Source organism: Sarcophilus harrisii, chromosome 3 (genome assembly GCF_902635505.1).
Source record: "Sarcophilus harrisii chromosome 3, mSarHar1.11, whole genome shotgun sequence".
NCBI lineage: Eukaryota > Metazoa > Chordata > Mammalia > Dasyuromorphia > Dasyuridae > Sarcophilus > Sarcophilus harrisii.
In genome coordinates, this window is record NC_045428.1 from 458,074,746 (window position 1) to 458,088,930 (window position 14,185).

A 14,185-nucleotide genomic window follows, 5' to 3' on the forward strand; every position below is an offset into this window, starting at 1 on the left:
GAACTAACAATATTTTGCCATTATCCATCCTGAAGATGGCTGAGGTTTAGAACCCACTAGTGAGGGCCAGCTCAGAGAAAAACCTTCATGCTAAACACATTTGATTAGGGAATCCCCCAGTTCCATCAGCCTCCCAGGGAAAGAGACGCAGGTACAGATCTCTGAGTGGGCTTGGGCTAGGAGGGAGGCATCCATTTCAACACTCAATATTCCAAAGGGGGGGCCTATCCCCAAGGAAGGCGGGCCCTGGAGAGAGCCGACAACATGCTGTCAGCAGCCCCTCCACAAATCCTGGCCCCCAGAGCTTCCAAGAAGAGATGGCGTCTGCTGCCATTATATTACACTAAGCTCCCTGTAGACCCAGAGATTGCTGCTAAGAGACCATCTTCCATGGGGAACAACAGCTGTGTTTGCATCAACTGTCTGGGGTGACCTAATGCCTCCCGGGAGGTTCTAGGAAGCCAGAGGCTTGGCACGAGGCACCGGGAGGGGCTGCAGGAGCTGTGCTTTCAAGGAAAGGAGAATGTTTACTACCGATGTGATCATGCAACGGGGAGCCTGGGACCCATTTGGCTTTTGCTACAGCTGCATAAATACCTTCCATAAACTTTCCTTTCTCTGTGGCCCAGATCCCTGAGAGCAGTTAATCTGTGCTCACAACACAGCAGAACCAGAAGGGAGGATGCAAAGAGGCCGTTTCAATCTCACTTGTACCAGCCCCTCAACTCCCCAGCAAGAGCCCCTCCCTCACTGATGCTGATCAGGCGTTTTGAGGTGACCGGAGATGTCCGGTGGAGGCACCGAGCCACAATTTTGGGTGTTTGCATAGGTTTGAAGCACCAAGGATCTGAATTTTCCTAGGGAGAAGAAGTGGTATAGAACATTGGAAGGAACGCTGAACTTGGAATCCAGAGAATTAAGTTGAGTTTCACCTCCAGCATTGGGCTTCCCATGGGAAGACAGGAATCCTTTCCTTTTTGTCTTTGTGTCACCAGTGTCTTGCACATAGCCTTGTATGGAGTAGGTGCTTAATAAATGCTTGATAAGGAGCAATTAGGTGATCCAATGGATAGAGCACCAGCCCTGGACTCAGGAGGACCTTTGTTCAAATATGGCCTCAGACACTTAATTTCCCAGCTTTGAGACTCTGGGCAAGTCACTCAACCCCAATTGCCTCAGAAGAAAAAAAAAAAAAGCTTGATAATTGATAAACCTCTCGAGGGTTAGTAAATGTTAACGCTAGGACTCAGACCCATAGAGGATGATTTCCAGGCTAGTGTTCTTCTTACTACATTTCCCTAAGCTGTAGCCTCATATACAGTCCTAGAATTAAACCTCATGTTATCAGGCTCTGTCCCAATTGTTCAACACCCTTCTCTTTGCTACATAATAATAATAGCTAATAATGATTACCATTTATGTAGCATTTGCTATGTGCTAATGACTGTGCTAAGCACCTTACAATTATTATTATCTTATTTGATCCTCACAACAGCCCTGGGAGGTAAATACTATTATTATCCCCACTTTCCAGAGGACGAAATCAAGGCAAATAGAGGAAAAATAACTCACCTAGGTCAAACAGCTAGTCAATATCTGAAGTCGGATTTGAACTCAGATCTTCCTGACTGTAGATTCAGAGTTCTATCCATTATACCACCTTAGTTGCCCTCTACATGAGAATGACTTCTTTGAAACAAAAAAAAGATTTTTGCTAATGTTGTATTTTTCTTACACTACCATAGTATATTCTGCATTCCTTCTCTTCCCCCCCCCCCAAAAAAAAAAAAGAGCCATCTTTTAAGGCAAATAATATTTTTCTTTTGTGGAGAAAAAAACTTCTCAAATCTATCCTTTTGTGAATATGGGACTTTCTTCTCTTTGATGGCTTCTTTGGGATATGAGCTCAGTAATGGAGTAGCTAATTCAAAGGGTATGGACACTTATGTCACTTTATTTGCATAATTCCAAATTGTTTTCTAAAATGGTTGTACCATTCCATAGCTCCACCTACAATGTATTAGTGTTTCAACCTCCCCAGGATCCTCCAACATTGATCGTTGCCTTTTTTGGGGCATCATTTTTTTTTTATCAATTTGCAGAGTGTGAGATAAAACCTCAGGGTTTTTTTGGTTTTCATTTCTCTTATTAGTAATGATTTGGAAAATTTTTAAGTGGTTATGAACACTTTGTAGCTCTTCTTTTGAGAGCTGTTTGTTCATATCTTTTGGCCATCCACATGATAATGGTTTCTAATAACTAAATTAGATAAAACAATCTCTACAGATTTGTTATCCTACCATGTTCCATAATGGCTTAATACAATTAAAATATTTATTTTTTAAAAAAGAAAATGACCAAAGGAGTGACCTATTCTGGAGATTTTTAGATTCATGTTTTTCTTTAGAAAACGTATTTATGGGTACAAGGAACTTTCAATGTCCATCAAAACATATATAGGTAGAAGGCACATCCTCTCAGCAGAATATAGAGAATTGAACTAGCCAAAATGCATTCTGGCTTTGGTCCAGAGCATTCTTATCCAGGACCTGAACTTTGGAATCAAATCAAGCTTTAATGGACTTTAGTGATCATTAGTTCCTTCTTATCTAATACTGCAAGGCAGAAAAGACAGATTTTATTAGCCTCATCTTACAGTTGAGGAAACTGAGACCAAAAGATAAATAACAATGATCATAATAATTCATATTTTGTACCAGTTTAATATTTATAAAACATTTTCCTCATGACAGACTTATGAAGGAGGTAACTCAAGCATCATAAGGAATGTGAGACCCACAAACTTTTAAGTGGCTGACCCAAGGTAATGTAAACCTCATTGGTGAATAAAAAATAGAGAATAGAATCCAGGACAGTGAGTTTCTAATTCATGCCCTTTCTTCTACTGCCTCTCAAATGTGGACCAAGGACTATAAACAATTTTAAAAGGTGAAATTGCTTTTAGTGGATCTATACTTGGGATAATTAAGACAAATTAAAATAGTGAAGTGAAAATGAAATAATGATACTAATAGTACTATTAGTTGACATTTGAATGGTGTTTTTTTAACGAGTTTCACATATATTATTTCATATTTGCCTTTTCTGAATTTTAAAATTCAATAGCCTCCCCCAGTCACCCATTTTAACTCCCTACAAATCATCACTATTCAAGGAATCTCTGCTTTGTAGCTATTTGTGTGTGTGTGTTTACACACAATTATATGTATATAAATACACAAATACATAAACTACATATACATATAACTACTCTATATTCAAAAATCAAAATTTTTAAAATTAGAACATGATCACAAGAGATTAAGACTAGGCCTAGTGCAACTACTAATTCTTTGGATTTACCTAGCAAAGTTATTGCTTTCCTGGGTCAGATCTGTCTTCCCTCAAAAAAAACTGGGTAGAGTAAATGGAAATGGCGTCACCCCATCTTGTCACAGAATCGCAGAAATTTCAGATTTGGAAGAGATTTTACTACCATATATTTCTCGTGCTCATAAGAAAATGTTCAAGATACAGCGTGCAAGTGATTTGTTCAGTTGATGCTTGGGAAACTTCCAGTGAGATGAAATCTCCACCTCTTGAGGCAACTCATCCTCCTTTAGATAATTCAAAAAAAAAAAAAAGAATGTTTTTTCTGACCTCAAGCCTCAGTTTACTTCTTTGTAGCTTTCACCAGTTATTACTAATTCTTTCTTCTAATCTTTACCTCTTCTCCTTTTGAATGCCTAGAACTTGAAGAATCCTCAGTGTCCATCTAGTATAATTGCCTAATTTTACAGATTAGGAAAATGATCCCCAGAGAAGATAAATTACTTGCCCAAGATCACATAAGTGCTTCAAAGCAGAAGCAGGATTTGAAAATAGGTCTTACTCTAGCACCTGTGTTTTTACCATTGTATTATGAGTTAAGAACAGAAATCATGGGCTACATACCTAAGTCTTAGATTTTCCAGGTTAACATTCCTAGCTCTTTCAACAAATATGCCATACACTAAAGACCCTTCTCTATGTACAACCAACTGTTCCAACCAATTAAACTCTAGGGCATCAATAGTGGCTATATTTGTGTACCTGCCTGAGCCAATAAGGATTTAATATGAGGGGGGAAACATGTAAAATTGAACTGACCTGGAAACAAAGTAACTTTGGGAAAAAAGGTTTTTAAATTTATTTTTATTATAGCTTTTTATTTCCAAGATATATGCATGGGTAATTTTTCAGCATTGACAATTGCAAAACCTTTTATTCCAATTTTTCCCTTCCTTCCCTCACCCCCTTCCCCAAATGGCAGGTAGACCAATACATGTTAAATATATTAAAGTATATGTTAAATACAATGTATGTATACATGTCCATACAGTTATTTTGCTGCACAAGAAGAATTGGACTTTTAAATAAAGTACATTTAACCTGTGAAGGAAATCAAAAATGCAGGTGGACAGAAACAGAGGGATTGGAAATGCTATGTAGTGGTTCACACTCATTACCCAGAGTTCTTTTGCTGGGTGTAGCTGCTTCTATTCATTATTGAACAAATGGAACTGATTTAGTTCATCTTATTGTTGAAGAAGCCATGTCCATCAAAAATGATCCTCATATAATATTGTTGTTGAAGTATATAATGATCTCCTGGTCCTGCTATATAGTATTGTTGTTGAAGTATATAATGATCTCCTGGTCCTGCTCATTTCATTCAGTATCAGTTCATGTAAGTCTCTCCAGGCCTTTCTGAAATCATCCTGCTAGTCATTTCTTCCAGAACAATATTATTCCATTATGATCTCCTGGTCCTGCTCATTTCATTCAGCATCAGTTCATGTAAGTCTCTCCAGGCCTTTCTGAAATCATCCTGCTAGTCATTTCTTCCAGAACAATATTATTCCATAACATTCATATTCTATAACTTGTTCAGTCATTCTCCAATTGATGGGCATCCACTAAGTTTCCAGTTTCTGGCCACTACAAAGAGGGCTGCCGCAAACATTCTTGCACATACAGGTCCCTTTCCCTTCTTTAAGATCTCTTTGGGGTATAAGCCCAGTAGAAACACTGCTGGATCAAAGGGTATGCATAGTTTGATAACTTTTTGAGCATAGTTCCAAATTGCTCTCCAGAATGGTTGGATACATTCACAATTCCACCAACAATGTATCAGTATGCCAGTTTGGGGAGAGAAGTTATGAGTGGAAAATAAATGTGGGGCATTCCCGTGTCTTTTTCATAGTCATTTCCTCTGTAATGACTGTCTTTTCAAAGAGTATCTACAGATTTTTTTCTTTTTACATGGATGCTCTGAGAGCCATGTCACTGAGTTGTCAGACTCTGGTAAAATATCTGGTCTGTAATATATATATATATGCATACATTTAAGTTAAACACTTCTGTAGGGAGAAAGTAGTATTTAATGAATTTGCAGTCAAATGATCTAGGTTTGAGTCTCTATTCCACTGCTCACTAGCTTCTTGACCTTGGGCAAGTGATTTAAAAAATGTGCATTTCCTCATTTCCAAAATTTACACTACCAGCCAGCTGTTGTGAGAATCTAGGTAGATGATGTATAAGAAGCATTTTGTAACCAGTGATAGTGTGACCTTCATCTATGGCTGTTTGGTATAGATAAGAAGAAGTAAAGATGAATAAAAAAATTAAATTCTTTACCAATTCAAAATGGTGCCTTCTCTACCACTTCATTAAATCCAATTCACTTGCATATCATGGTATCACCTCCCTGACACTATGGTTCTTTTCCAGAACAAAGGACAAATAACAACATATTCTTAGAAAAGGACCTATAATGCATGATTTGCCTAAGGTCACACAGCTGCCTCTTTGACATGCAAAACAATATAAAAGTAGGAGTTATCTTTTTCCTGAGAAGTCACAAGATTTATTTGTGCTTTGGTAATATGGAATGGTTCTCGATTTCATCTTCAACAAACATTTATTAGCACTTTTACTTTGGGCAAAACACAGCATGATGAACCCAGGAAAAAAGATTAAATAAGAACTAGTCCTTTCCTTATGGAGTTCAGAGTCTAGTAATTGGGAATAAAATCTGTGCATATTTAATAGCATGTTCTGGTGGGGAAGAAACTGAACCAGAAATAGGGGTCTGGATCTTCATTCTGCCATTGGATGATTGAATTCCCATGGGACAGCTGCTTAATTTCTAAGCCTCAGTGACCTTATCTGTATAATAGAAATAAAAATGCTTGTGCTGCCAACCGGATGGTGTGAGAAGAAAATGAGGTAATATACACAAGGCACTTTGTAAATTGTAAAACACTATGCAAATGTCACCTGTTTTAAGTAGTACAGTGCAAAATGATACAGAGGCTTCATGGCTGAAAAGTATCTGAGGAGTCATGTAGTTCTTATTTTCTAGATGAAAAATGAAAGCCCAGTAAGCTGAGTTCCCCAAGATTTATCAGGTCACAAGATCATCAATTTAGAGACAACCTTAGAGGCCATTTCACTCCAACACCCTCCTTTATAGATTAGGAAACTACAGTCAGGAGAGATGAACTGCTTTGCCCAAGATCATATTAGTAGCAAGTGATAGAGTCAGGATTTGAACCTAGAGCAGCCAAGGGCACAGTAGATTCAGTACCAGGCCTGCAGTTGGAAAGATTCATTTTCTTGTGTTCAAATCTGGCCTGTCACATAGTAGTTGTGTGGTTCTGGGTAAGTCACTAAACCCTGTCTGTCTCAGTTTCCTCATCTGTAAAATGAGCTGGAGAAGGAAATGGCAAATCACTCCCAATATCTCTGCCAAGAAAACCTAAATTGGGTCATGAAGGGATGGACATACCTGAAAAATGACCGAACAACTATAAATATATGGAGGAAAACTACACACTGGTCTTCTGACTCTAGACCCATTACTCACTGCTTCCATGACAGCACCCTTTCTCTGCCTAGTAAGAGGCTTTCCTTCTATGATATTGCCACCATCAGGGATATGCTAGTAAATGGTTAACAATGAACGCTCCAAAAGAAAGGTATACATGACACACTTTTAAATTTAATATGCATTATTAACATTTACTCCATGACTTTGTTAAGTCTAGACAATCCACAAAACAATAAATCAAGCACTGATTAATATTATTTGTCAGTGTCCAAGGTGTAAATGCTCACTCAGAAAATCTGACAATTGCTCTTACCAGCCAATTTGAGTTCGCTCAGCACACCCTGCCCCATACAACTATTTCTCATTGACCAGCAATCACCCATGAGATTCTCTGCTAGTAAAGATTTTATAAGATGAGATAGGATTTCATGTATACTGTGAGAGAGAAAACTCACCTCTTAAAAAAAATCAGACTAATAGGGGTCCTAGCCTCTGCTTGGAGGGAACAGTTTGAACTATCTTTCACCCGTGACTTTCCCAGCACCTGTGGACGAGGATCCTCAGCCCAGTCTCAAGTTGTCATCTGTATACCTTGCTGCCTACAGAGGCCCCACACCCCAGAGATCCTCAGGCTGCAGTAACCTGTAATTTCTCATCTTGGTTAGCAGGTGACAGCCTCCCATAACATGGCTTCCATATGGTATCACCCCTTCTGTTGAGCACAATTTTAGGGCAAGATTCATACTGCTTTTCTCTGTGCTCAAAATAGATGCCCAAAATTGGGATAGAATTTACATAAATTGGCTGGAGAGACTGTGTTCAATTAAAAGGATTTTGTTGCCAAGGATTTTTTTTAAAGTTGATACATATGCTCCTTTATTGCAGTCCTGTTGGGGGGGGGGAAGGTTTTTTTCTCTTTCAAAAAAAAAAATAAAAGCAAATAAAAGTGGCATATGGTCCCCAAAGCTAAGTGGCATTTAAGGAAGGGCTCCCAACTGTGAAAACCGGAGGTGTCCAGGGCCCGTCTCCATGCTCCTGGGGAGAATCAGACTACAAAGCCAGAGACACTGAGAAGTTTATGTAATAATAATAATTATGACTCACATTTATAGAGATCTTTACAGTTACTGAGTGTTTTATGGCCATTACCTCACATGTGATCCTCACCACTGTGAGATTGTTGGAGAGTGCAAATAGGAGTTTTCCCGTATGACTAAGGAGGGAGTTCAGGTTAAGACAATCATCGCTCTAACGTGCCCAAGGTCATGGGGATAGTGAAGGACACATGTGACACTCTTCTTCACGAGTTTATCTAGGTCTGTGTCTCCAGGAGAACACAACGAGCCCATTTTGCAATCTTTATAGGGTCATTACTGTCTCACATTCAGAACTGAATTAGTCATTGACCTCAACACAGTTCTTTGAGTTCTCTTATGAATAGCTAGTATTTATATGGCACTTTAAGGTTTACAAAACTTTGTCAATGTTATCTTACTGGATCCTCACATCAACCTTGGAAAATAGGAGGTATATAGCCATTCCCCAATTGATAAATGGTCAAAGAATAATAACAGGCACTTTGCAGGAAAATTCAAAGCTATCTATAGTCATATGAAAAAATGCTCTAAATGACTATTGATTAGATCAGTACAAATTGAAATAACTATCAGAAATGACAAATGGTGGAGATATTGGGGGGAAATAAGCATATTTATTAACTGGTGGTAGAGTGGTAAACTGAGAAGAGAGTGGAACTCTGCCCAAAGAACTATAAAACTGTGCAGTATTTTGATCTAGCAATACCAATACCAGGTTTGTACTCCCAAAAAGATCAAAGAAAAAGGAAAGGGGTCTACATGTACAAAAATATTTGTGCAGCTCTTTTTTGGTATCTAAGAATTAGAAATTGAGGAGATGCTTATTGGGAATGACTAAATAACTTGTGGCATATAATTGTGATGGGGTCCTATTATGATATGAAAAATGACAATGGGAGTAGTTTCAGAAAAAAACATTGCAAGATCTTTATGAACTGATGCAAAGTGAAGTGAGAAAAATCAGGAAATCACCATAACAGCAATGTTGTAATGATGATCAATTGGGGAAAAGCAATACAATGATTCAAGACTGTTCCAAAAAACGCGTAATAAAAAGATCTTATCCACTTCAGAGAGAGAACTGATGAACTCTGAGTATAAATTCAAGCATAGTTTTCTCATTTTTCTTGATTTTTATAAAATATGGCTAATATGGACATATGTTTTACATTATTTAATGTGTATAACTGATAGGTTGCTTGCCATCTCAGTGGGGTAGGAGGAGGGGAGAGGATTTGCAACTCAAAATTTAAAAAGGAAATAATGCTAAAAGTAAATTAATTAAATATGTTTTTAAAAATTAGAAAAGAAAGTAGCTGCTATTATGATCTACATTTTCAAATGAAGAAACTGAGGCAGATAGAAGTTAAATGATCTTCCCAGGATCCCACAGCTAGTGTCTAAGGCTAGATTTAAATTAAGATTTTTTTTTCCTGACTCTAGATAAAGCACTCTATATTTACTGTATGACTTAACTTTCACCTCCAACTTACCCTTTGCCATTATCTGGCTTTTCTGTTGTTGCTCAGTCATTTTCAGTTGTGTCCACCTCTTTGTGACCCATTTGAGATTTTCTTTTAAAGATACTAAAGTAGTTTGCCATTTCCTTCTCATTTCACAGATGAGAAAACTGAAGCAAACAGAATCAAGTGACTTGTTCAGGATCACACAGCTATTCAGCATCTGAGGACAAATTTGAACTCAGTAAGATAAGTACAACTTACTGCAAGCCTGCTACTCCATCCACTGCACCAACAAGCCATCTTCAACTAGCTTTTCTACTCTATTAAAGGCTATGCTGAGGTCACAGAATCACAGATCTTAGAGCTAGGAGAGCTCTTAAAAGGTTATCTGTTCCAATAACCTAATAATAACTCATATTTATGATAATAATTCACTTTTATTTGATGCTTGAAGACTTATAAAGTTCTTTGCATACATTCTCATTTGTACCTCACACCAGCATTGTGAGATGGGGGCTACCCGAAGTCCTATTTTACAGATGTCAGGAAACAGGCTCATAGAGATTAAGGGACTGCCCAGAACCTCACAGCTAGTAATTATCAGATGCAGAATTTACACCTGTGTTCCTGATTCCAAGAACAGAACTCATTGAGCTATTTCATACTGAAAATTGTTTTGTGGGCAAAGCTGAAAGACTCAAGTGACCTTGACCTTCCTGTCGTATGATGTAAGTAACTCAGCTCATTAGTGAATAGTTTCAACACAGACCAGTGTTCTTTAACTGATCCTTCTGGAAAGCATGGGATGAAATATGCCCCAGAACATTAGAACAAATAATCATAATAGCAAATAACTAACATGCAGAACTTACTGTGTTTTGGGAACTGTACTAAGTACTTTACAATTATTATCTTATTTGATTCTTACCACAACCTTGGTAGAAAGGAGGTATAATTATTATCCCCATTTTACACATGAGCAAACTGAGGCATGCAGCATTTAAATGGTTTGCCCAGGGTCTGAGGCTGATTTTGAACTCAGGTCTTCCTGACTCCAGGCCCTGTGTTCTGTCTACAGTACCAACTTCTGTACATCAGGACTTCTCAGGCTTTTTTTATTCACAATCTCTTTTCATCCAAGAAATTTTTTACAAGATACCAGGTACATAAGTATATAAAATAGGTATACAAATCAAACATTTATTGATAATAAATCACAGTTTCATTACCCCCCCCCTTTTTGATTGTGCCTTCCTATATGGGGTTATAAGCCATAGTTTAAGAAGTTTTGCTCTAAAAAGTAAAAGCAAATTTAAATAAATAATTAATAAACATTTAATAAAGGCCTACTATGTACTTAGCACAGTATTAAGTTCTGGGGATACAAAAAAGAAGTAAAGGATAGTTCCTCCCCTTGAGTCATTTATAATCTAAGAGGAGTGACAACATGCAAAAGACATATATATGATATATATATACACACATATACAGACATATATATTATATATACACATACATTTTTTACAAAGCAAACTATATACAGAATAAATTAAAAGTAACAGAAAGAAGGCCTTAGAATTAAAAGTGTTTGGCAAAAGCTTTTTGTAAAAAATGGAGTTTTAGGTGGGTCTTTAAAGGAAGTCAAGAAAATCAGTATGGGCAATTGAGAAAGGAGAAAATTCCAGGCAGGAGAAACAGCCAGAGAAAATGTCTAGGATCAAGAAATGGAGTGTCTTGTTAATGGAAAAGCCAGAAGGTCAAAACAGATCAAAGTAGATGTATTAGGGAGTTAGGTTTAAGAAAACTGGAAATGTAAGAGGGAGCTAGGTTTTGAAGGGCTTTCAATGACTGATACAGGGTTTTGTAACTGATCCTGGAGGCCAAAGGGAGTTTATTGAATCAGTTTGATCACCTTATCATTTTTTAAAAGCAGATTTGTGCTATTCTATGCATATGAAGCTGCCTATATCATCCAGAAATTCCTCCCTCAAGGTAGTTAGGCACCTTCTCTGAAATTTGTAATCTTAGAGAGATTCTTAAAGCAAAGAGAGGTTAAGTGACTTAAGAAAAGTCACACAGCCAGTGTGTGTGTCAGATGTGGAACTGAAGCACAGGTTTCCTGATTATTTTGCTAGCTTTCTCTCCACTGCATCACACCATCTTTCAATTATTATCATTAAATAGTTCAACTTATTATACAGTTCCACATTGTGAATATAGAAGGTATTTTCCTTCAAGGAATTCAAGGAATAGGGACTACTATGGGAAGATGTTGTTGTTGTTAAGTTATTTTTAAGTCATGACACATTCTTCCTGACCCCATTTGGTATTTCCTTTTTTAAAAAATTTATTTTATAAAAAACAGAATAAGGAAAAAAACATAAAAGGAATAGAAAATGAAATTAAAAAACCAAAAGAAACATTGTCATGTGCCCAGCAGAATATGAGGGAGGATTCAAAAAATATAAAAACAAATTACCAGTTCAAGAATATATATATATATATTAGTAAAAGAAATTATATTCATGAGTATTCATCTTTACTTCCTTGTAAATTGTTCTTTTGTTCTCTGCTACACATCTTTTTTACTTTATTATTCCCCCCCCTTTCATTCCCCCTTATCCCCTCCAAGCAGGCTACCATTTGGTATTTTCTTGGTTTATCATTTTTTTTTTCTCCAGTTCATTTTACAGGTAGGGAAACTGAGGCAAACAGGGTTAAGGGACTTACCCAGGTCACACAGGTTGTGAGTATTTGAGACCTGATTTGAATTCCTGATTCCAGGCTCTATGCTCTATCTACTGTACTACTTGGCTTCTGCTCTATGGAGAAACTGGCACAAGAAAAAATGATCTCTCTTGTAATTGGGAATCAAAAAATATTGCCTTCTTTCACAGGGCAAATTTTTTCATTTATCTTAGAATTCTCAGCTCCCATTGAAAGCAGAGTAAACAATCATCTAAGGTTCTTTATAGCACTTGTATTTATTTGATCCACTTCTGAGAGAAGAGGCAATATACCAGAAAAGACAAAGAATAAGAGTACTGAATTCTAATTCTAGCTTGGCTACTACAAGATGTGTCTTGGAGAATTCTTTTTGATCTTCAATTTCTCCATCTGTAAAATGAAGGCATTAGGATAGAAAATCTTTAAAGTCCCTTTCAAGTCTAATATTTTTAAAATCCATTGAAATTTTTTGGCATACTGAATAAAATTCTGACAATTGGCAAGAATAAGTACCTACCAGGACACCTTGGTGGTACAGTGGTTAGAGTATCAGACCTGGAGTCAAGAGGACCTGAGTTCAGATTTGACCTCAGGCATTTGACAAGTACTAGCTATATGACTTGCAGCAAGTCACAACCCAGTTGCCTCAGCAAACTAAATAAATATATAAAATAAAAGTGCCTATTCAAAGCCAGCTAAAGACGAGCAAAGAAAAAAGTGGTTGACCCACTTTTAAAATATTGGTATAATGTCAAGGCACCAGCTATGTTCAATATAATCATTATTTGCAGGACATAGGTCATAAAAACTCAAGGAATAAAAATTGCCTTTGATGGTCTTCAAGGCTGTGTTTTTAAAAGTGAGTTTTACTGATCTGTAGCATAACGAGGTTGCTTTTTATAAGTTTGAGATGATTACTGAAAAGATTCAAGGCAAAGACGTTTTGACTCATCTCTATGGGATGGACCTTATCAAGACAAGATGTGTCCCATGGTTCAAAAAAGAGACAGACCATATTGTCAAAACTTCCAATGGCTACTTGGTCTACCTCTTTCAGATTGGTTTTACTAAGTATGAAAAAAAAAACTCTTATAACCAGCAAATAGCACCAACAGGTTGTTCAAATTCATAATAAATTAATGGAAATCATGATCCTGGAAGTGTAGAGAAATAACCAGAAATATTCCATCAATAAGCTGATTCCAGACAGAATTGGAAAAAACTTGCTAGTCCATTTGCCCATTCCATAATGTAGTTGTTCTAAAAGTCAATATGCTAAAGAAGCCCAAGTTTGAATTGGGAAAACTAAGGGAACTCAGGAAAAAACTTGGGGGATTTAATAGGCAGCTAAAGAGAAAATATAATTTGTCTAAAACAAAAACTTTTAAAGGTTGAAAAATATCATCATGTCCTATACTGTCATAAAATTTGTTTTTCTTTTTTAATTTTTATAACATAAAATTCATTAGAATAATAAATGCTTTTTTATGAAGAAGTCACAATTAACACCATTAATCCAAGAAAAACTTAACAATAGCTTGCTTTTAGTGAGGATGGATTTGCACTGAACCCTTTAGGGAAGCATTGAAGCATAATGAATGGATATTGGATTTACAGTCAAAAGACCTAGTTTTCAGACTGCCTTCACCAGGGCTCTAATTTTTTGAAATACTGGGTAAATTTTCAATGGACCCTTAAGTGTCACCAGAAGCCAGGCCATTCATAGTAAGAAGACATATCATAGGAGTCAGTAACATCTGACTTTTGGCAAACACTACACCAACAATCCTGGGAAGCAGGGTTACTTGGGTCTCTATCGATTGATGGAGGGCAGCTAGGTAGCAAAATGGATAGGGCATCGAATCTTCAGGTCTTCCTTTTATTTATTTGTATTTCTTCTCTGTACATGTTTATGTATTGTTATTATTTCCCCCATTACAATGTGAGCTCCTTGCAAGCAGAGATTGCTTCATTTTTGTTTTTATTATCCCCAGGGTCTAGCACAGTACCTGCCCTGTTACAGT

The 14,185-nt window shown here is 36.9% G+C and overlaps 1 pseudogene; it reads left to right on the top strand.

Annotated features, from left to right (window-relative positions):
• The first annotated feature begins 264 nt into the window (after positions 1-264).
• Positions 265-13,556, top strand: LOC111719816 (annotated as a pseudogene).
• Positions 13,557-14,185: the final 629 nt, after the last annotated feature.